This window comes from Canis lupus, chromosome 2, assembly GCF_048164855.1.
Source record: "Canis lupus baileyi chromosome 2, mCanLup2.hap1, whole genome shotgun sequence".
NCBI classification, from domain to species: domain Eukaryota; kingdom Metazoa; phylum Chordata; class Mammalia; order Carnivora; family Canidae; genus Canis; species Canis lupus.
The window spans coordinates 17,444,354-17,469,632 of NC_132839.1; the positions used below are offsets into that span (position 1 = coordinate 17,444,354).

The following is a 25,279-nucleotide window of genomic DNA, read 5'->3' on the forward strand; positions in this document are numbered from 1 at the left end:
CCACAAGGTAGAAGACATATTTCAGGAATTCAGAATAGTCATTGATCACTTACTGGGTACCCGATGCCGCATATTTAGACATATTTTTAAACTCTTCAAATTTATGGAGTATGCACATTGATCTCGTTCCTGTGAGAGAATTTACAGTAGACAGTGCAACTTTTCTTTGAGTAACCATCAATTATTGCTTTAATTAATATTTTATTCTACTACAAATGTTAGATTTTAATTTTTTATTATTAAGATACAACTGACACACCCTGTTGTATTAGTTTCAGGTGTACAACATACTGATTTGACAATTCTATACATTGCTCACCACTGTAAGTGTAGTTGCCATCTGTAATCAAACAACATGTTACGATGTTATTGACTATATATATTCTCTATGTTGTACTTTTCATCTCCTTAACTTGTCTTATAACTGAAACTTTGTACCTCTTAATCCCTTTTTGACTATTTTGCCTACCTCCTTCCACCTCCTCCGTCTGGCAACCACCAGGTGCTTCTCTGTATTTGAGTATGTTTTTGTGTTTGTTTTTTAAGAATCACATATAAATGAAATCATATGGTATTTGTCTTTCTCTGTCTGACTTATTTCACTTGGCATAATACCTTCTGGGTCCATCCATATTGTCTCAAATGGCAAAATCTCATTCTTTTTTTATGGCTGAATAGCATTCCATTGTGTGCATGTGTATACACACACACAAACACACACATGTCTTTATTCATTGTCTTTATTTATCTATCAATGGACATTTAGATTATTTCCCTATCTTGGCTCTTGTAACTATTGCGATAAACATAGGGGTGCATATGTTTTTTTCAAATGAATGTTTTTCTTTTCTTTGGGTAAATACCCAGTAATGGAATTACTGGATCATATGATATTTCTATTTTTAATTTTTTTGAGAAACTGCCTTGGTGTTTTGTACTGTGATGGCACCAATTTACAATCTCATTGACAGTGAACAAGACTTACCTTTTCCCCACCTCCTTGCCAACACTCATTATTTCTTGTCTTTTTGACATTAGCCATTCTGACAGGTGTGAGGTAGTATCTCACTGCAGTTTGGATATACATTTCCCTGATGATGAGTGACGTTGAGCACCTTTTCATGTATCTGTTGGCCATCTGTATGTTTTCTCTGTAAAAATGTCTATTCATATCCTCTGCCCATTTTTTTAGATTTTGTATTTTGGTATTTTGGTGTTGAGTTGTACAAATTCTTTATATATTTTGGATATAAATCTCTTATCAGGTATATATTTGCAAATATCCTCTCCCACTCATTAGTTACCTTTGATTGCTTCCTTTCTTGTGCAAAAGCTTTTATTTTGATATACTCCCAATAGTTTATTTTTGCCTTTATTTTCCTTGCCTGAGGAATCATATCCATAAATATATCACTGAGGCCAATATCCAAGAGATTTCTGCCTATCCTTTCTTTTAGGAGTTTTATGGTTTCAGGTTCCATATTTAGATCCTTAATCCGTTTTGAGTTTGATTATGTGGATGATGTAAGATAGTGGTCCAGTTTCCTTCATTTAGATAGAACTGTCTGGTTTTCCCAATACTATTTATTAAAAATACTCTCTTTTCCTTACTGTGTATTTTTGCCTCTTTGTCATAGATTAATTGAAAATGTAAGTGTGGGTTTACTTTTGGGCTCTCCATCTTGTTTCATTGATCTACATACTTATTTTTATGCCAAGTACCATCTGGGTTTTTTTATTTTTGTTTTGTTTTGTTTTGTTTTGTTTTTGTTAAAGTTTTGAAGTGTATCTTGAAATTTGGACTTGGGGATCCCTGGGTGGCGCAGCGGTTTAGCGCCTGCCTTTGGCCCAGGGTGCGATCCTGGAGACCCGGGATCGAATCCCACGTCGGGCTCCCGGTGCATGGAGACTGCTTCTCCCTCTGCCTGTGTCTCTGCCTCTCTCTCTCTCTCTCTCTCTGTGTGTGACTATCATAAAAAAAAAAAAATGGAATTGTGATGCTTCCAACTTTGTTATTTTTTCTTAAGATTGCTTTAGCTATTCAGCATCTTATGGTTTCATACAGATTTTAGTATTATTTGTTCTAGTTCTGTGAAAAACACTATTGGTATTTTGATATAGACCACATTGAATCTATGGATTGCTCTGAGTAATGTGGGCATTTTATATCTTTTTCGTGATGATTACTATAGCCAGGACTTCCAATGCTACATTGAATAAAAGTGGTAACAGTGGATATCCTTATCTTAGAGTAAAAACATTCTGTTTTTCACCATTATGGAGGATATTAACTGTGGTTATCTTGTATATAGCCTGTATTATGTAGAGGTATGTTCTCTCTATACTCACTTTGTTGAGTGTTTATCATGAATGAATATTGTGTTTTGTCAAATACTTTTTCTCCATATACTGAGATGATCATATGGTTTTTTATCCTCCGTCTTGTTAATGTGATACATTACATTGATTGATTTGCAAGTAGTGAAGCACCCTTGTATCCCTGGAATCAATCTCACTTGATTGTGGTGAATGATCTTTTTAATGTGTTGTTGAATGTGGTTTGCTAGTAGTTTGTTGAGGATGTTTGCATCTATCTTCATCAAGAACTATTGGCCATAGTTTGTTTGCTTGTTTATAGTGCCTTTGTCTAGCTTTGGTATTAGAGTAATATTAGACTTGTAGAATGAATTGGAAGTTTTCCTTTCTCTTCAATTTTTTGAAATAGTTTGAAAAGAATAGGTACTAAACTCTTCTTTAAATGTTTGGTAGAATTCATATGTGAAGCTGTCTTACTAGGCTTTTGTTTGTTGTAAGTTTTTGGATTATTGATTCCGTTTTGTTGCTAGTAATCTGTCTATTCAAATTATTTATTCTCGATTCAATTTTGGAAGATTGTATGTTCTAGGACTATATCCATTTCTTGTAGATAGTCTAGTTTATTGGCATATAATTTTTATAATACTTTTTTATAATTCTTTATATTTCTGTGTTATTTGTTGTCATTTCCCCTCCCTCATTTCTGATTTTGAGTCCTTTTTTTTTTTTTCCTGATGAGTCTAGCTAAAGGTTTATCAATTTTGCTTATCTTTTCTAAGAAGCAGCTCTTGGTTCCATTAATCTTTTCTATTTTTTTTTTGTCTCTATTTCATTTATTTCTGCCTTATCTTTAGTGTTTCCTTCCTTGTACTTTTTTTTCTTTTTCAATTTCTCTAGATGTAAAGTTAGGTTGTTTATTTGCAATTTTTCTTATTTCTTGACATAGGCCTGCATCATTATAAACTTCCCTCTTAGAACTGCTTTTGCTACATCTCAAATATCTCAGACTATTGTTTTTTCATTTTCATTTGTCTCCATGCATTGTTTTTATTTCCTTCTTGATTGCTTGGTTGATCTATTTGTTGTTTACTAGCATGTTGTATAGCCTCCATGTGTTTGTGTTTTTTCCAGATTTTTTTTTCTTGTAATTAATTTCTAGTTTCATACATTGTGGTTAGAAAAAATACTTGATATAATTTCAATCTTCTTAAATTTATTGAGACTTGTTTTGTCGAATTACATGGATCTATCCTGGAGAACGTTCTGTGTGCACTTGAAAAGAATGTGTGTATTCTGCTGTTTTTAGTAAAATATCCTGTATACATTTTTTGGGTCCATCTGATCTAACATGTGCCATTCAAAGCCGCTGTTTCCTTGTTGATTTCTTTTCTCTTTTCTTTTCTTTTCTTTTCTTTTCTTTTCTTTTCTTTCTTTTCTTTTCTTCTTTTTTTCTTTTCTTTTCAGATTTTATTTATTTATTCATGAGAGAAAGAGAGAGAGAGAGGCAGAGACGCAGGCAGAGGGAGAAGCAGGCTCCATGCAAGGAGCCCGATGTGGGACCCGATCCCAGGACTCCAAGATTATGCCCTGGGCTGAAGGCAGAAGCTAAACCGCTGAGCCACCCAAGGATCCCCTCTTTTTTTTTTTTTTTAATATGGAATGCGTCATGAATTTGTGTGTCATCCTTGCACAGGGGCGGGCCATGCTAATCTTCTCTGTATCGTTCCAATTTTAGTATATGTACTGCCGAAGTGAGCACCCTTGTTGATTTCTGACAGGATGATCTATCCATTGATGTAAATGGGGTGTTAACGTTCCCTGTATTATTATATTACTGTCAATTTCTCCCTTTATGTCTGTTAATATCTGCTTTATGTATTTAGATGCTTCTGTGTTGGGTGCATAGATATTTACAATTGTTATATGCTCTTGTTGGATTGATTCCTTTATCATTATGTACTGCCCTTCTTTGTCTCTTGCTACAGTATGTTTTAACCTCTATTTTGTCTTTTTTTTTTTTTTCTATTTTGTCTTATATAAGTATTGCTACCCTGATAAGGATGGCTACCCTGGCTTTTTTATTTTCCCACTTTCTTTGTGTGGATTATTATTTTCATCCCTTCAATTTCAGTCTGTATGTGTCTTTAGTTCTGAGGTGAGTCTCTTGAGGCAGCATATAGATGGCTCTTGTGTTTGTTTTTTTTTAATTCACTCTGTCATCCTATATCTTTTGATTGGAACCTTTAGTACATTTGCATGTAAAGTAATTTTGATGGGTATGTACTTACTGATATTTTGTTAATTGTTTTCTACTTGTGTTTATAGTTTTCTCTGTTCCTTTGTTCTCTTGCTCTCTTCCTGGACCTGGTTTGATAGTCTTCTGTAGTATTATGTTTGTTTTCCTTTCTCTTTAATTTTTTGTGTGTCTATTGTAGGTTTTTGTTTTTTGGTTAATATTTGGGTTCATATATAACATCCTATGTTTATAGCAGTTTATATTAAGTTGATGGACACTTAAGTTCAAACACATTCTAAAAGCACTAATTTTTTTACTCCTTCTTCTACTTTTTTGCCTATGATGTTATATTTTACATCTTTTTATTTTGTGTATCCTTTGACTACTTTTTACAGATATAATTAATGATATTAGTTCTGTGTTTTAACCTCCATACTGGCTTTGTAAGTGATTCATCTATTACCATTGCTACATATTTCCTTTTTCTTATGAAATTTTTTCCTTCCATAATTTTCTTACTTCTAGTTATAGCATTTTCTTTTTACTTGAAAAAAAATTCTTTCTAACATTCTTTGTAAGGTTGGTTTAGTGGTGATGAACTCCTTTAACTTTAGTCTCTCTGAGAAATTTTATCTTTCCTCCAGCTCAGAATGATAACATTTTCAGATAAAATATTCTGGGTGGTAGGTTTTTTCCTTTCAGGCTTTCAATATGTCATGCCACTCTCTTCTAGCCTGCAAAATTTCTGCTGAAAGATCAGCTGATAGCCTTTGGGGTTTCTGTTGTATGTCACTATTTTCTTTTCTCTTGCTGCTTTTAAACTTTTCTTTTTATCATTGCATTTTGCCATTTTAATTAATATGTGTCTTGAATCCTCCTTGGGTTCACCTTATTAGGGGCTCTCTGTGCTTCCTGGACCTCGATGTGTGTTTCCCTCTAAAGCTTAGGGAAATTTTCTTTTCTTTCTTTTTTGTTTTTCTTTTTAAAGATTTTATTTATTTATTCATGAGAGAGAGAGAGAGAGAGAGAGAGGTAGAGAAAAAGGGAGAAGCAGGCTCCTTGCAGGGATCCTGACGTGGGACTCGATCCCAGGTCTCCAGGATCAGGCCCTGGGCCGAAGGTGGTGCTAAACCGCTGAGCCACTGGGCTGCCTGGGAAATTTTCAACTACTATTTCTTTGAATAAGTTTTCTGCCCCTTATCTCTCTTTTGTCCTTCTGGGATTCCTAAAATACAAATGTTGTGTTTGATGATGTCACAGACTTCCCTTAACCTATTCTCATTTTTTATTTTTCTTTGTGCCATTCAGCTTGGTTGCGTTTCATCATCTTGTCTTCCAACTCGTCTATCTATTCTCCAGCCTCCTCAAACCTGTTGTTTATTCTGTTTGGCATATTTTTCATTTCAGTTGAAGTCTTCAGCTCTGACTCATTCTTTTTTTTTTTTTTTTTATATATTTTCTATCTCTTTGTTGAAGTTCTTCCTGAGTTTATCCACTGTTTTTTCAAATCAAGTGAATATCTTTATGGCCATTACTTTGAATTCTTTATCAGGCATCTTGCTTATCACTGTTTTATTTCACTCTTTTACCGTGATTCTGTTTTATGTTATTTTGTTTGTGACATATTCCTCCATCTCCTCATTTTGTCTAACTCTGAGTTTGTTTCTATGTACTAGGTAGGTCACCTATGTCTTCTGGTTTTAAAAGGAGTGACCTGGTTTGGAAGAAGCCCTGTAGTGCCCCATAATGCAGTTCTCTCTGATCACCAGGACCAGGTACTCCAGGGGTGTCCCAGGTGTGAGCTGTGGTGCCCCCCTCTTATGGCTGAGTTGCAAGTGCTTTTAGCTCAGTGGGCTGTGATAACCAGCTTTACCTGCCTTGGGTATACTGGGAATGGTTTTCTCCCCACACTGTTGAGATGGCCAGGTACAGCCCCTGTGAGCTCTTTGCTGGGCAGGTCGGGCAATCAGCCTCGCCATCAGCAATTAGCTTCTCTGCCATAGCTGCAAGTGCACAAAATGGCAGGGCTTGCTTCCCAGGCAGCCAACAGGAGACCTGGCTTCAGGAACCGCAGGCACATTGGTGTATAAGGTTATCTCCTGTCTTTGCAATGGAGGAATCCCACTGAAGTGGCCCGGGCCCTGGTTGGAGCTGCCTCAGCCAGGTGTGGTGGGGCAGGACCCACTTTGGGGAGATATCTGCTGACACAGGCAGTTTGAATGAGGCAGATCCACAGAGGAATGCTGGGGTGGGCACATAGCACTAGCAAAGTAGATGAAGAGTGTTAGTGCTGGCTCCCACAGGTATCTGGCTATCTAGGTTGGGGGAAGAGAAGAGAAATGGTGCCAACCAGCACTTTTATTACCAGAGGAATTTCCTGTATATCTCTCCCCCTTTGGCACAGTTTCTAAGATTAGTTAATAAATCTTCAGGTATTCTCCAGACACTTTTCACACTATTGCTTCTGTGGTATGTCTCAGGCCATTATTTAGTATTCTGGTTCTTTAAGGGCAGGAATTTGGTTTCCCGTCATCCTCTGGTTCACCAGAGTTTAAAGCTCTCTGCTTTTTAAATGATTTTCAAATCAGATGTTATGGGAATTTGTTCTTCCAAGATGGGTCCCCAGTGCTAGAGTTGCCTAGTGTTGGGTTCGATCCTCTCACTTCTTCATGCTTGTGATATCCCTCCCATTTGTGGTTAACCATGTTGGGATTTGGTTCCCAATGGTGTCTCTGCCCCTCCTTTCTTTTCCAATGTGGCCTTCTCTCTATGACTGGCTGTGGAAGAACAGTTCTGCAGTCGCCAAATTGTTTTTAGAGTTAGTTGTACAGATGTAATTATTTTTTGAGTGTCCAGGGGGCAGGGCAAACTCAGTATACTCCCATTTCATCATCTTCCTGCTTCTCTCAGATTTTAAATTTTATTTGTCCTAAGTGTTTAAGAGTCTTTTCCCTAAAATTATTTAGATACAATTAAAATCCTGCCACAAGGAGAAATCATAATCTAGGGTATTATCACCCAACAAATTTAAAACTGTATGTTTTCTGATCCTGGCTTACTAGTCAGTAAACAAACACCATAATAATGCTTAGAAACCAAAAACAGTAGTAATAACTCTAAATTTAGATTAATTTCTTATAATAATTAATTTTGCAATTTACTCAAGAAGTCTTAAAAAGCTTCCTTATTTTCCTTTACTTCCTATTTTTAACTTTTTTTTTTGAAAAAAAACATAAATTATTTGTGATGATATTAGTTGAGTACATTTCACATGTCTTAATGGTAATTTAAATATTAAAATAAAATCATGGATGAAATAAATGGTTCAGCCTAATGTTTCTTCTATCATAATATAAAGACTTTTCTTAGGCACCCAGCTGCCCCACTGATTATTTATAATTTTTAAAGGACCATTTTATGTATTTTAATTTTTGTGTCACAGGTCACATAAAGATGAGTAGACTATTGTATATGACCAAGAACAATTCTCTGATCATACTTGATTCTTGCAGTCATCAAAAGGTGTTTGCTTTCAAAAGAATTATACTTCCAGCTTGCTTGCCTTGGGTAATGTCAATTAAATCCAAATTATTTTGTGATAGAGATTTTGCCATTTTTAGAGACAGGGTAAGTGAACTAGAAATGACAAAAATCAAATGAGAATTGAAAAAAATAAAGTTTGATATTTACCTGTAAATTGCTTATCTTACAATTAAGCTTTGGTTTACCCTTGCCAAATGTCCCCATTTGCAGATGCCTATTAAAAAATAAGCTTTTTTCATTTCCTGCTAGTACACAATTTAGTTTCTTTTAGTGTGTACTTATGCTCAGTGCTTTCAGAGGAGCTTTGTGTTATCTCTGGTATCTTGTACTTATAAAGAATCACTTTCAGTGTGTGTGGCCTGGTTCCTAACAGTCTATCAATTCATTGGATTTCCTGAATTTCAGAAAGCCACCAATTGATTCTTTATGCTGCCTGGCAGAGGAATTCTTAATTTTTGTGTTTCATTCCAACATCATTCTTAAGAAGGAAAGGTTTTCCTTTACATTGCCTTGAAGGGTTTACTGAATCATACATCACCAAGAACATTTTAAAGCTTTATTTTGTCTGTTATTTAAAGTGGAAAATGCTGTCCCTTAAGACACTGGCACTCTGCCATTTGCCTCCAGAATATTTCATGGTTCACTGTCAGGACTGTTGCTTTTTCTAGAAGAACATATGGGCCATTTTGGAGAAGTTTTCTGTAACATTCAGATGCTGAACATATATCTATTTACATTTGATCTCCAACAAATAATTTTTCTGGAATTTTTATACCTTATGGATTCTTTGGAACTTACTGGAAAGTATATTGGAGCCTGATGACGCCAAAGGAGGCTTGTGAGTTGGAAGTAGAAGAGACTAAATTTAATTGAAGCAAAGTTTAGCATCATTGGAATATATTTTTGTGATTTCATTATTTTTTGCTGGCATATTTCACCTTCCTCCTCTGCCTCCCCCTTTTTCATCTTCTTCCTCCTCCTCCTCCTCTTCCTTTTTCTTTTTTTAGTGATTTCAAAAAGTCAGTATAAAATATTTAAAGTAAAGGGGAAAAGATCCCCCTGCACTCTGTGATGTTGATAAATAAGTCATTGGAATGTAGTAGGAGTTAGCACACACTTGAGGATGATTGTGTCATTAAAATTGCATCCAGTCAATCTGGAAATACCTCACCTGAATTGTTCTGTAAACACTCTTCTCACTAAAACACCTGTTTAGTCTGATTGTGTATATTTTGAGTCAGAGGAATCAAACAAAATGCCTTTAAAACAAGCAATTAAAACTAAAGTACGGCTACACTCTGAATGGAGGTGCTAATTGCAATTCCAAGGAAGAATAGTCACCCTTTTTGTACAATATATTGTATTGATGACTAGAACGAGGTGTGTTTTAGGGAAAAAGACTAATTTTTCATATTACTGTTCTATCAGGCTGTCTTTTTGTTGGTCATTTGGTGAACAATTTATTGATTTGCTAAGTTATGGAGCTAGTTGACTCTTAAATGAGAGCTAATCTGCAAATGGTACTATGGCAATGAAGGAAGAATAAGGAAGTAAAAGAAAATAAAACAAAAGAACAGCAATCATGGTCTAAATCAGGAAACCATTAATAACACCATAGTCAAGGACCCAGCATAGAAAAGTCTTTTGCCTAAACAAAACTGGGATCTTTCCAGATCCAGAAGACTAGAGGAGTTAAACAGAAGTGGTGATGGTCAGAGCAAGATAAAAAGGGAAAATGAAAGTACATGAAAGAACCTCTGTGTCATCACAGAAGGCATGAAATTGGAGATAGGTTTTAGAGAATGTGCCCTTTGGGGAAACCCAAAGTAAGTATGGCTGTGTGTCTTAACCACTTCAATTATTTGATTCTCATGTTGGAATTATATACATGTCATCTGGTTGTCAGCTTGTTCTTATTCCACGTGTCCCATTTTGCCACTTGGCCACAACAACAATCAGCTTAAGAGGAAGAAAGCGCAATCGTCTTTGGACTTATTGTTTGGTTAGTGGCATCCACTTGCTCCCTGAAGATTCCTTTAAAGGATAGGGAAAAGGAAAGCCTGGGAAGGATCCCATTAGGAAAGAGTCTAGAGAATCAGCAGACTCTTTAATAACCCAGGCCACATGAAATGAGGAAGACAACCACGTAGATTCATTTACTCTATTGTAGTATATCCGACAAAAAGAAAGACAAAGGAAGAAATGATTTGCTTACTCTTACCTTTGGGAGACAAAGTCAAGAGAAAGAAAAGCAAAATTTGTTGATAAAGCTTCATAGTAGTTGTTTAATTGTCTGATTAGTATACTTCATTTTCTGATAGGTCACAATGTGAATATATATATATATATATATATATATATATATACACACACACATTATACTGACCCACATTATACTGGTCAGTGTATTGTTATTAATATTTGGTAAATGAAAGTATAAATTTTTTTTAAGATTTTATGTATTTATTCATGAGAGACACAGAGAGAGGCAGAGACACAGGCAGAGGGAGAAGCAGGCTCTTCACAGGGAGCCTGATGTGGGACTAATCCCCCGACCTAGGGTCAAGCCCTGAGCCAAAGGCAGACGCTCAACTGCCAAGCCACCCAGGCATCCCATAAATGTGTTTTTAATGAAATCTCCAAGTAGGTATATTCTATAAAGGAACTTTGGAATAGGGCAATATAGTATATCCTTTTTAATACTTCTATATCCTTATTTACCTCCGTCAGCATCGCCTTTCTGATTTCTCTGAGATATTTCATGCTTTAGTTTTTATTAGCCAAGACATTATAATTTAGAGTTAGAATTTTGAGTGTAACACATGATGGTACCTTACTAGAGTGCTTACCAGATACAGATAATTATTTAAATATTTCTATTCTGGAAACACACCTTTGAGTTCTGTATTTGGATATGTGTTATAAGCAACATGTCCCATATTTATCCAAAAATCTCCCAATCCTGAAATGTATTAAATAGTAGAACTGAGCCAATTTTAAGTCCTACTATTCCAGGAAGCCCAAGATATTCAGATCTATTCCTAGGATGTACACACATATATGCACCCCCACACCCATAGGCAGGATGATCCCCAACATGTGTATTTTGAGAGAAAAGAGAATTAGAAGAATGAAGATGACAGACTCTGTGGTATTCAAGTCAGTAAAGCATATTATATCTTAGATTTTCTCAAAGGGAGTTTAGTTTCCAAAAATACTAGGAAGACCTTGATGTAAGTGAAGTCTCACCTGTGACATGATCCTTTGGTATTTCCTATGTTTTTGCCTTTCCAATTGAAAAGTCGTGCTCCTGATGGTGTTAGGTGTTCGTCAGATCTCTGTCCATCAATAGACCTCATGCTTGGCTTGTTTACACAAGTCTTGACTATCAGGGAACATTGGCAGCTAAAGAACACAGGAGGGAGGCCATGATAACTGGAGAGAGAGAATGTCACTGTGCCTTTTGTCATGCCCAGAATGTATGCCCTATGTCCTCACAGGGAGAGGTATCAAATGATAATTACATTCATAAATTTTTCTATAGGAATTAAGTCAATAAGTTCTTTAAAAATTCAGGACTTGATTTTATTCTTAAAAGAGTCAAACAATGATTTTTTTTTTTAATCTCTAGTGGGAATGAGCATTTGATCCTAGACAGTCTTCAGTGTTCTTTTTTACACAGTTTATTTTGACAGTCATCTGTTTTTTCACTTTCAATTCATGCTAGAAAGGTATAAACTAGTACTTGTCCATTCACCTGTGACTTGTAAAAGAAAAGTTGAATCTCTCCTTGACCCCAGGCCCGAAACTCTTTCACAGTCTCTTGGGCACTGGACCATAGGAGAGAATGTCATGGAGTACTGTATCACCAAGGAGCTTGTTTTCTTATGCCTTGTGAAAATATCATGAGCTCTAGACCATTGGCAGAGAATAAACACAGACCAACCATAGGTCGTTTGTTATTGTACTTTGATATCACTACTGGAATAAATCTTCTGTCTTCAAATAACAGTTTTTTTAGTCTTATTGTATTAGGTAGCAATTTCATAGTGCCCGTCTACTTTGGTGTGAATGCTGGCCATGTTAGAACCAAGCTTTATGCTAATACAACAGCTGCCCACAGGAACTCCAATCTAAGGGTTATATAGTAAATCTTGGTTGGGGTGAAGTAAATTGTCCAAGTGCCATGGTAGAGAAATGTCATCTCTATCTTTTATCCATTTTCCCCTGTGAGGCTATTATTTTTTCACTACTAAAAAAAAGTTTGATTTTGTCTAATTGATGGTAACTAAAAATATTAATTGTCTTCAGTATATCCTATGGCATATAATTTCTATTATCCACTCAAATATTCTAATATCTACTTGAATATTTCAAATGGTTAAGCCAGCTTCCTCTTTGACACACTTAGAAGAGACCCTAGGTTTGGCTTTTTATGCTTTAAAATGCACTATGAATCATTCTGCCAAACTCCTGCCCTTCATGTGAATGATATATTTTATTTACACTCTTAGAAAAAAATCTATGCATGGCCATTATTAATCACTCACACCTTTAAGAATGATCTTACCTTTTAGCTATTCATCAAAATCGGTATCCTTCCTGTTAGAAAGAGACACATCATAACTGATGTACAACCAAACTGTAGATGGGTTCAAGTACACGGCTATTAGCAGAACAGATGTCTCTTTTTTTAAGGATTACACACGCATGCGCGCACATGTGCAGGGCATGTGAGTATGCATGTGCATGCACACACACACACCTCTGTATGCTGTATCTATTCCAGCAACTCTCTTTAGAATGCCAAACTGCGAATAAAATCTTAAAAAATAAAAATAAACATTCTGTCTTGGGCAGCCCAGGTGGCTCAGCGGTTTAGCGCCGCCTCCAGCCCAGGGCCTGATCCTGGAGTCCCGGGATCGAGTCCCACGGCGGGCTCCCTGCAGGGAGCCTGCTTCTCCCTCTGCCTGGGTCTCTCTCTCTCTCTCTCTGTCTCTTATGAGTAAATGAATAAAATCTTAAAAAAAAAAAATAGAACGCCAAACTGCTAAAACCATGTTGGCTTTCAGATAATACATGGCTATGATTGAGGAGCAGCATATCATTTCCAGAAGTGACTCCCACCCAGAGCAAGGCTGATAAGACATGAGATAACTGGATTAGCCAAGTCAAAGACCTTCATCTTTGATTTTTATCAAATGCAAAGGAGGGAAAAAATTGGTAAATGAATCAGCTCCCTCTGATTACATACTAATCTTAAGAGAAGACTACTTTGTAATTGAACCATATCTCATTTAAAAATCAAGAAAATAATTTTTTTTCTGCCTTTGACCATAACTAATGCATGTTTTCCTTGGTGAAGAAATATTAAATGGTTCATAAAATGTGTTTGAAATACCTCATTTTTTGGTGGACATTTTCATTTACCTCTAAAATATTGGCTGGAAAATGGAAAGACAATGCTTCTATTAGCCTCAGGGGAAACCCAAATAGAACAGGGATTGACATATTTTCCATTCTCCTTTTTTCTTTGGCTACTATTATGATTTCATATTGAGATGAGGATTAGAAAAGGCCAAAAGTTTGGATAGCTTCTCAAAAGTATTAGATAACATATCAAAATGAGGTGGACAGTGCTTGAGAGTAAGATTCTGATTACACAGCATCTATCTATACAATGTATATAAACTTGGAAATATTGTAAAATAAATATATCATGAAAGAGACATTTAACTATACAGGTAGCACTTTAAAAATTACAAAATCAAGAAAAACATCACAGTAAGGCTTTGAATCTTAGAAGATACTAAGAACTCTCTTTTCAACAGAATTTTAACTTTCTGGGCATTAAGGAATTACTTAATAGAAAAGAAAATAACCCATGGGCAGGGGGGTGGGTGGGATGTAGCCAGCAGAAAAGCTGCTTACAATTTTTGATAGGCTCTAGTATAGGATAGTAGAAAGGTAAATGATTCTATTCTCACTCCAAAACTCTGTATCTTAAATTTTTCTCATTCATTAATTTTTCTTTGCTGGCATTAAAAGCTTCCAAAGAGAAAGCCTTGGATATTGAGCTTGTTATGGATATCCTTCTTATTGTTTTTTTTTTTTTGTTTTTCACTTAATGGGAGGAAGATCTGCAAGACACAGGATCTAATCCCAATTTAGAATTGTATGATCCCTAACGCAAAACAAAACAAAACAAAACAAAACAAAACAAACAAACAAACAAAAAACCAAAAAACAATCCTGTGGAAGAAATTGAGGCAGATAACAGGGACATATTGCTCACCATTGTCTTAAACCCTGAGAAGCAAGCAGTCAACCTTTCTTAAGGTGTGTTTAGTGAATGCTTCCAATGTGCCTAGAGTTGTGTGGGATACTGTTAGGAATATAAACATGGCAAGGTAGACGTTTCTTTTTCCAAGGAGCTCACAGTCTAGTATATCACACTCAGATGCAAGTAACAACATTATAATGTGACATGGGCCACAGAGTAGATGGAATTCAATTCCATAGAAACAAGTACTCTTCAAAATTATACTTGATGTGGGCTTTAAATGCATTGTGGAAAAGCTACCCTACATCTCTTAAAAATGTTTTCCTGAGAACTACATAATTTTGTGGTTTTATAGATTATGCTGCTTTCAAAGAGTACTTTTTTTTTCCTCCTATCAGACCAGCAGTCTCTTTCAGTGAGGATGCTACTCTAAGGTGTGATGAATTCAGAGCAGCCACCTTCACTGTCTTCATGTCTCAGGATGGCAAAGGCAAAGACAAAGGGATACCCCTTTAGGATCTGGATCACTTTAGCCTGTTACGTCTCAACCGTCAAACCTGCACAAGATGCCTCCAGATTAGTCAACAAGCAGATGATTAGAGATAAAACCTCTCATCTTGGGATAAATTTAATCCAGGCAGCATGTGCTCTTTGGTCATTTTATAAATATAGCATTTTAGAACAGCATTCTCAGAGATCCAGCAGTGCATATCCAGCATTGTAGCTAAAATATTCAAATAGAAATAAAAATAACTCCCCAGAAAGTTGCTGGCATTCATGTTTCCGTTGGAGAATAATTACAGAAGTCAGTTTCAAAGCTAGCATAAGAGATGTTGAAAACCACCTCTCACCCCCACAGAAATGCTAATGACTAGTTGTATTATAGTCTTAAAGCAAAGGTTCCTAAACCTTCTCTTTCTCAGATTTATGGTGTCACAATTACTGGCCATGACCAGACTCTCTGAAAGGAAACAGAGATTCCCTGGACAGTGAAGAGATCCCACCAGGTATCTCCTGGGGCAGTAGAATTTAGCCCTGAAGGTTTAATATTTCTAATCCTATTATGTTCTAATCCTATTACTGAAAAGTTGAGGTGAATTGAATATATTTCCTTCTTTATCTCTGTGCAATCTCACATATTTCCTTCAATAATGGCTTTTGGCTGCCTCTCACAAACAGTTTTGCTTCTTTAATTCTTAAAAAGAATATATAGACAATCAAAGTGAAATCTGTTTATAGCAACATGCAGTGCCGTGTCTCCTTATGATGCCTCACGGGGAAACTGGCGATACAGTGGCTATGCATCCAGCCCCTGATTTCTTGCCTTTTGTTAACCCAACTTATTATTACATCAAAAATCATACGACAGATTCAGCACACACATATTCACACTAATGTGTGTGTTTATGTGTGTGTGAAATAGCTACACAATGAGTTATTGAGTTGTAGATAGAAAAAATGCTAGGCAACTGCAAATTACAAGGATATAATGCCATCAGGGGGTTTAATGGTGACATCATAAATCACAAGAGCAAGGTATAAATGGACTGGGCTTCCCCACAACTCTAAGATGCCACTGGAGCTGTGATTTTAAAGATTGTCTACTCTCCCCAACCACCATTCCCTTATACGTGGATAATTTGTGTTATAATTTTCATCTTCTCCAGTTCTCTCTACTTTTCCTCATCAACTTCAAACCTTTTTTCTACACCCAGAGAGAATCTGTTTTCCCCGCAGTGCTATTAGAGCAGCTATATTTAAATGTTAACACTGGATTGTCCGAAGTTAAAGTATAACAATTCTAAAAATCATGCCATTCTGGGCTAGATGTCATACTCATGCGATATGACAGACAGGTGACAACAGACCTGAGGATTAAGAGATTTTTCTCTCCTTGGATGACTGTGCTCCATGCACCTCTACTCATTTCCGCTAAGAGCAGGGAATCTAATTACATAGAGTACCCCTGTTAGGACTGCAAACAGAGAGATGATATTATAGTTTTTCTTTTTCTCATATCTGAAGTTTGGCGAATCTAAGTAATATTCTAATTTATTTCTATGTCCTAAATGATTCCTTTTTCTCTCTGATGCTGTCTTATAGAGGAATATATTAACATAAAATAATAACTGGCCCAAACTTTTGTCCAAATTTAAATATGTCCTAGCAAAGCCAGTCCCAATCTAATTGCTTTTATGTGTCACTTTAAAGTAAGAGAACCAACCTCCTGGCAGCTTTGCTTTGGGTCTTAATTAGCCACTTAACTGCAAATTGGTTGGCACCCTAGTCCTTTCATCAGTTATTATCCAAATAGCATCACCGACTTCGGATAAAGAAAAGAAAGATCCCACATGTAGCAGGTCTTTCCATCGTTATTGCCCTTTAATACAAAGAGGGGGGTTCCCAACTACTAATTAAGGCTACGTTTTTAATAGGCAATTGGCATCTTATTTAATTCATTCTCAGTGCGATGTCTTAAAGGAAAAACAATCACAGTAATGTGTGTACAGTGCTAAAGAATTTACAAAATATTTTCATCTACTTTATTACTCTTACATAGTATCTGCTTTAGCCATGTATTAATCAATATGTTTTTATTGGTTGCCATGATTTAGGATGTGGATTTTATTTTAGTCCTTATCGCATTTGCCTGTGTATCCACGGAGGTATCTAATAAAATTAAGTGGGCCAATCCCTGGTGCATAAAAGGGAGTTGGCTTCTTCATTTTTTGTTGCATTTCTAGGAAATGGCTAGACTGTTAAACATAGTGTCTAGAGAGGTACTTCTTTACAAAGCAAGCATAAATGGTTAGTGAGCAGAAGACTCAGAGGCTTGGTTCCGAGTATATAGAAATAAGGAAGAGGGTAAGAGACTACCGATAGAGATCAGATCCAAAAATTTGCCACATGGGATGAGAATTCAAAAAGAATATGACAATTTGCTTAGTGTTTTAGCAGAATATCCTCAATTGATACTTTGCATGCATTATGATATCACATCCTTCGTTGATGCTATAAAACACGTCATCATGGTGACTTTTTGGTCATCAACCCCTTTGTTGTTGTTGTGTTTTAACCTGACCTGAAAACTGGCCCTCTTATTTCAGGTTATGACACTTTTTATAAATTTTAAATGCAAGTACTCTTTTCTGTTCCGTTATTTCAGGTCACTAGGAATTGTATTTGGGTATGTGAGTTCAGACCTTCTCTGTCTCTCTGAAAGACAGAGGAGTTGAGATTTCGTACATCCCAAATGTCTCCTGCCCACCACAGTAACCAGAGCTCAGAGCCCAATCCACAGGCTGACCTCGAGTAAGATTGTTTCAGGCTGTGTGTTTTGGAAAACTTGGAATTGGTGAATTATGTTTATGAGATTCATCTCTAAACTGTACCAGAGCTTATAAAATATTAGTATTTACAATATCCTGGAACAACAAACACAGCATGGAGGCAGCTGCCTCATCAGAGACTGAGCCGCAGTGATCTCAGACATTTGTCTGTTTATCATGGACTGGATTTCCTTGGCAAATGATTCAATAAGGAAGATGAGCACACCAGTCTAACACTATGCTCGACACTGCACGGAAATTTGCTCCTCACCGTCACCCCAAGTGCTGGTGCTTCTACTTCGTAAGCCCCACTGCCTTTACGTTGAAGTGTGAAGAATAGCAATGTGGGACTGAGATCAAATGAAGTCAGGCCTTTGATTAAATGTGAAATGAGTGGTGTTTTGAAGAGAGCACAGATCTTTTTCTTTTTGGCCGATGTAGGCAGTATCTACAATTAAATCGCAAAAGGAGCAGATGTATGCTCACAGGAAAGATTTGAAAGAAAAATCATTAGGAATTATTACGCTTTGACTACCTAAAAACAAACTTGTTCCTGTGAAATATATGAGTTATTAATTCTGGCAACACTCGAGCTTTTTTCCTTCCATATGTGATTATGGAATACCCAGTTTTTAACTGTAATATGCATTTGAATTTATCCAACAAATTCTCTTCCCAGAATAAAAATTCAGTAATCTCCTGGAAGAAGTTTTGTGATAATGCAATAGCTGTGAATTAGCTAGCAAAGGGTTTCATTTTTCTATATCAAACAAACAAATGAAGCACTTTGCCTAGCGTCTTTCAAACAGTAGTAGGTATTGGATAAAGTGTTTGAATAAACAAAGTAGATGAGAAAGAAGGACTAGGCCTAATAAGAGAATATTTCTAGCCAGTCCACAGTTCCACCTTTGATATCTAAAGAATCTGACTATAATCACATCAAAAGAAAAAAATCTTATTTTTGTTTGTCAAAATAATTCCACAGTGCAGCTGCTTGCTCACAAAGAACCTCGAATAAAGGAGTGTCCACCTGAATTAGTGTGCAGCCAAAAATGTAGGAACAAAAATCTGAGTGTTCATTAAGGACTTCCATGTGATAGATATTACCCTGAAAAATAAAATGGACAGTGTCTTTCCCTCCCTCTAGAATGAGTTTATTCTGGCCAAAAAAACACATTCCAGAATTTTTCTAATTTCCTTATTGGTGGGTTCATTTGTAAGCAGCCGCAACAGTTGGCCAAGGTCAGCAAGTCAGGACTACAATGTCTCAAGTCGCTTGAGAGTTGTAATTTTTATATCAAAATGGAGGATATTTGGGGGTGGTTTATCTCCCCAGCTGTTTTTAAGCAGAGAGTGGGCTGACCACCCAGTGGATGAGACCAGGATGGGTGGAAGTGGAAGAGACTATTTGATGTGACTCAAAAGAAAAAAATGCAAGATTCTTGGGGAAAATTCTATCATGGCAGAAGGCCATGAAATACTTGTCTTAAACAACTTTTTTTGTACTCTAGATTGTAAACCTACCTCCTGTAAGCAACCCTTAAAAATCGAGACAAAATAAAAGACAGCACTGAGAGTACTTTAAGGAAGGGAAGGCTTATATTAAGGTTATATCAAGTTCATAGAATAAAGAAGATAGCGGGATCTAATCTCTTAAATATTTTTAATTTGTTTTGTTTTCATCCTGTTTTGAATGGTATTGAAAGTCAATGAATAATTTAACATTAATTTAGTAAACCTTATGTAAGCTATTTTATCTTCATAGTCTTATAAAACTGGGTTTATAGAACTGACTCGTATAAATGGACTATCAAGGAGAATTACTATATGTAAATATTGGAGGTGATAAGAGAATGAAAGAGTATTGTGATTTCATCGTTTGGTTCTGTTCATGGAAGAATCATAGCTTTTCTGATTAAATGATTTATTAAGACCATAATTAACCCTTGTCTAATACAGCAAACAGAATTTAGTTTATTAGGATGTCATGAGGAGTAGAGACATGCCCATTTCTATTATGTTACACAGAATGTAAACTTCGTGATATTCGGAAAACAGGCTATTTACTTTGATATTCCTAGCACCTGGAATAGTCCTTGACAAATTAAACAGTAGATAAACTATTTGCTGAATAAATACACCTAAATCAGTGATTTCCCTGACCAAAATGAGACAGATAAACTACAAAAACAAACAAACAAAAAAAGACAAATCACATAAAAATAGGAAACTTTGGTAGAACCCAGAAATCTGAATGTTTTAATAGATTGCCCAATGATTTTGATATCTAATTTTGGTAACCACCAACTATCTACAGCTTGGTACCATATATTGGAAACCATAAGTAAGCCCACAGACATGGAGTGTAATTAAAAAAAAAAAAAAGAATGTCTTTAAGACAGGCACACTCCATCTGGTTAATTCATATTTTTATGTCACTCTCTACTGTTGTACACTAATTCCATTTTACCCATTTTCTTTACCTGTCTGGCAACTGAAGACATTGGGTTTTAATTCCTGAATTAATGCTTATAACTTTAAGCTATAATGATGCTTATAACTCAGTTTTGGCAGACTCTTGTTTTATATGAAAGCTTCGATTTGATATTTATTTTATTTTTACACTTCTTATAAGAAAAGGAGCACATTTTTGAGATTAAAAAACAGGAAAACCAAGAAGGAACTTGAACTAGATGTCTTTCAAAATACCTTGTAACTTTGAAGTTCATAGTGAGTGGTTTTGTGAAGGCCACTTATGAGAAAAGTCTCACGTATTTAGTACACCCTTCAGGTCTCTCATATTGCCTCTATGTAGAGAGGTATGCAGAAAATACACGCAAAAGAGGTTAATGCCTTGAGGGCTGAAAACAGATCAGCCTTCAAATGCAGGAATCTTGGTAAAATATAAAGTTGTTTTCAGTAAAAAGTCCATTAAAAACTAAGATTTACATCTCTTTCGGGTTACCAGTGTGGCAATAAACTCCAAACTTCTTAATTAGTTTGGAAGTGTGTAAGGCTTCTTCATCTGGCCTTGTCTCTCTTCAGCCTTGGTGAAAAGGAGCCCATGCTTAGCGTCCACTCATCCTGGCCACTCTTTTCATAGTTCCATTGCCCAAGGACATTTAGGCACTGAGGTAGCAGAGGGAACAAGCTGGCTGATATCCCACAAGGCGAGTCATTCTATCCATCTTCTTATTTAGTGCTTATTCTGTGGTGGGAATTCTTAGCATCATGGCATTTCCCACTATCCGTAAGTCCATCTATAACCATACTTCAGATGACTTTTCCTTCCACATTAGGTGAATGACCCAGTATACTGCTCCTATCTCTCCCTGCTGGTAAGATTTCCTTTAACACTGTCCTTTAGACAAATTTAAATGGGGGATATAATGGAATGGTGATTTAGTTTTTAGCTACTACCAACATATATAAAAAGGTCCAAGTTTCTTTCTTCATTATGTGGTTGTAAAAAAAATCCCCACCTCCAGTAGGCCATAGTTAGTTGAAGAAGTGTTGTATGAGCATGAAATATAATACCGTCAGGCATAAAGTTGGTTGGAGTCCATTCAGAGCCAGTTGTGTAAGGGGCACTGGGGCAAGAGACAAGGAAGGCAGAGAGGACCTGATGTGTGCATATGAAGTACCTCAGTGTCTCCACAGTGGCTGACTCATAGCAGGAGCGAATAGTATTTGTGGTTTTTATCATCAGAAGCATGATACCATCAATAGCAATGGAGAAAGTTAACTATTCTGAGAAATTAAGGAAGTGAATCTTAGAAACTGTTTAAATGAAAGAGATGAAATTAAAATGGCTGCTGTAGACTGGAAGAGAAGGCTTAAGAGGGGACTTTTAGGCAAAAGCAGACTCAAGAGACGTAATAAAAGTGATCAGGTAAGGAGGGATAATGAGGTAAAGAATGAGGCAGGGAATTCTGAAAAGTTTTGAATTACAGTATAAAATATCTACATGACTTGGGATCCCCTGGGAGACCTGAACAGTTGTGATAGTTAATTATATGTCAGCTTGACTAAGCTAAGGGATGCCCAGATAGCTAACAAAACACTGTTTCTGGGCATGTCTGTGAGTGTTTCCAGAAGAGATTAGCATTCAAATCAGCAGGTTTAGTAAAGAAGACCCTCTCACCATTGTGGGTGGGCATCATTCAGTTGGTTAAAGGTCCCAAAAGAATAAAAAGGCAGAGGAAGGGCAAATAATATCTGGAATGTTCATCTTCTGCCCTTCGACTTCTGGGACTTGGGCTTTCTGACTCTGGGGCTTATAGCCTGCATCTCCTTTAGAGTAGGAGTCACATCATTAGCTCTCCTGATTCTGAGAACCAGAATCAGAAGGTTCTCAGGCCTTCTGACTGGAACTGAATTATTCCACTGGCTTTCCTGGTTCTCCAGCGTGTGGACAAGCAGATCATGGGACTTCTCAGCTTCTGTAATCATGGGAGCTAATTCATATAATAAATCTCCTGTTCTATCTGTATATATCCTATTGATTCTGTTTCTCTGGAGAACCTTGACTAATACAGAAGTGTAGAGAGTACTGACATTTTTAAGACTGCTAATTTGCAGAGGACTAATTTGCGGCAGTTCTTATGGGTTGTAAGTGCAAGCTGTTGCAGTAAGAGCTGTGAACTTGAAATCTAGTGATTGGTGTTTTAATCCTGTCTTTGCCACCTAGAGCATTTTTCCTTAGCTACAAATGTGAGAGATGGAATAGAAGGTCTTTGAGCCTGTTTTAGGCTTGATCATTATACAAGTATGATTGCAAATCAGAACCCTAGGATTCTGTGAATATCCCAGTGAGGCATCCTCCAAGTTTGACAAAAGATAGACTCACAAGGTGTGCTTATGTGGGAAGTGCTATTAAAACGTAAAATAAAATGATCAGATGTGCAAGTGATTAGATAGTTAAGTGATCAGCTAGCAGAAATGTGATAGAGAAGATCTTACAGGGCATAGAGAAGAACTGTAAGATGTTCCATTTTAATAGGAATATTAGTGAGGCATTGTACTGGACCTGAATGAGAGAGAAAATGAGGAATAGAAGGTAGATTTTGTTGATATCTTCATGTACATGTGTCTGGTAGATAAATTCATGTGAGCAGATAAAGCTGTTTAAAAATCTTAATTTGGGGGATCCCTGGGTGGCTCAGTGGTTTGGTGCCTGCCTTTGGCCCAGGGCACGATCCTGGAGTCCTGGGATTGAGTCCTGCGTCGGGCTCCTGGCATGGAGCCTGCTTCTCCCTCCTCCTGTGTCTCTGCCTCTCTCTCTCTCTCTGTGTCTATCATAAATAAATAAATAAATCTTAAAAAAAATAAAATCTTAATTTAAGCGACTTAGATTGGAGTCACATGAAACTTCCTTTACAAATGAATTGTATCATGTGAAGTTAAAGGAAATTCGGGAATAGTGGCTTGGCAGTAAAAGGTAAACAACTGCAACTAACCCCCACCCTCCCAGCCTTTCCGTGACTGAGGGAATTATAGTATGTAGTTGAAGAGAGAAAGAATGTGAAAGAGTAATAGTTTAGTCTTGCTAACGTTGAAGTGATGACAAAACCATTGTTTCACGTAGAGATTTACATTAGTGACGTATAATATGATGTAGGAGAAAACTTAGCTTTCAATTCAACATTTTAGTAGGCAAATTAAAAATAACACAATAGAATATTGCTTTTCCTCTTTCCAAAACTGCTATTATCTTGATTCAGGAGAAATTCTAACTATTCTATTATGGAATGGCCCCAGTTATGACCAGACTGGTCTTTACCTTGTGTGCAATAGAATGACTAGCTGTCTGACACTATCTAGCTACTTCCTCTCCTTTTTCATATTTTAGATGCAATACTATGTGAATAATATGGTATTTGCATATGAATTCAGGTTAGACAGAATTAGATCAGAGAAGATTTCAAACACTATTTTCATTCAAAAGATAAGTGTCAATGATGGGATGGCAGATGACTTCAGTATGCAAATATTTTGGTTTTCATGGAGATAGGATGGATTCCAGCACAAACTACTTCCACCTGCAGAATTTTCTTAATAAAAATATATTTCTGTTGTCTTTGGTCCACTTTATAAAGACACTCAGTTTTCTTCACTTCACTATAATGGTCCTGAGAAGCATTCTCCGTGACTAAGGTTAAGGTGGAGGATACAGACATAATGTCATACTATAAAACTGCAGTTTTATCCATCTGGATCAACTTTCATGTTACTATTATCCATATGGGAAATTGTAAAGAAAGCAGAAATATGACTTTCATTAGATTTGTAAAATATACTGAAATTAAAAAAAAAAGAATAGATTTTCTATCAATTTATTTGTCATTCTGGACAAAGGAATGTGCCAATCATCTGACTATATATTTCCACATCCAATTGATTACTCCTAGATATTTGCATTTGCATATGTTGTCCTATGAAAAAAAAAATCTTTAGAAGTAGTCTATTGTTATCTGGCTCCTTCTTCCCGCAACTATGGCATATTGTAAATTGTCTCAAAGACTCGAGTTACAATGTTTGGTTCTTTAATCTCGTGTCAAACTGAAGGTTAGTTTGACCCATATTAAATAAGGGTAGAAACATAGAAAAGGAGACATTGGTGATAAACAGTGTTTAATTCCATTTTGGAGAAAACAATCAACTCTCTTTCCATAGGATAAGGCCGAAAATGGCAAAAGCTCACACAAATATACAGTGCTGTATCATTCTCAGGTTAATAAAAACAATTTATATGCAGGGTAGTGAACAAGAGGAAAGTTATGGAAAACATTTCTCACCCAAGGACAGTGTACCAGATGTGTTAAGACTTATGGGAGCAATCAGAGGTGACCAAGTCTCAGTGGCGGGCCTCATTAAGTTAGACGGTGACCCAGCACCTTCAACTTATTAAGCTGTCGAGAACTTCAGTGATTAAAACCAAAGAAAGGTCAGATACAAACCTTCAGAATGTCCCCACACTGATATTTTCTTGTAGGCACTAGACCCTCATGGAAATACTTCTCTTGACTTTTAAAAAATTAGGTATTTGAACTGGATTTATTCAAAGCTTGAAGGAAATTTTAGTAGATGATGCCTCCTTAAGACTTCTCATACCGGTTTCATGACTGTGATCAATATCTAAAAAAGCGTATCCATAGAAGGTGGTTTTGCATATCATCAGAGATGAGGCCAGAGGAACAGATTCATGGGGATGGTAACATCTTTAGATAGATAGTTCTCAGAAGATGAGCAGGAGTTGTAGCTATTGTTAGAGATACTGGGAATAAACTTTCAAAATCTTATAATTAATACATGTAAAAGTTAAAATTGAAGATTTAATTCCATCCCAAGTTGTATCCTGGGCTTTTTATATTGTAAGGGTTTAGATAACTTTTCTCTGTCCCCTCCTTCTGTTTTCTCCAGATGTATCTGTCTCTGTGTTATGATTTATAGATACACGGAGCTCTGAATACATTCATATGTAAATGTAGAGGTACAGTGTTATCATATGTATGTAAATACATACAATACATGTATCTAGGATAATGTTAAATGTTATGCTTTCTGATGTCT

General features: G+C 36.3%; 1 long non-coding RNA gene and 1 other non-coding gene across 2 annotated transcripts in view; one reads left to right on the forward strand and one right to left on the reverse strand.

Moving 5' to 3' along the window:
- Nucleotides 1-25,279, forward strand: part of LOC140613070 (uncharacterized) — a 658,442-nt gene that overhangs the window by 625,965 nt on the left and 7,198 nt on the right. The gene's annotated exons all lie outside the window — the stretch shown is intronic.
- On the reverse strand, nt 3,965-4,075 carry LOC140624116 (U6 spliceosomal RNA). The gene has a single exon (XR_012023645.1). It is a non-coding gene; the product is annotated as a U6 spliceosomal RNA (small nuclear RNA).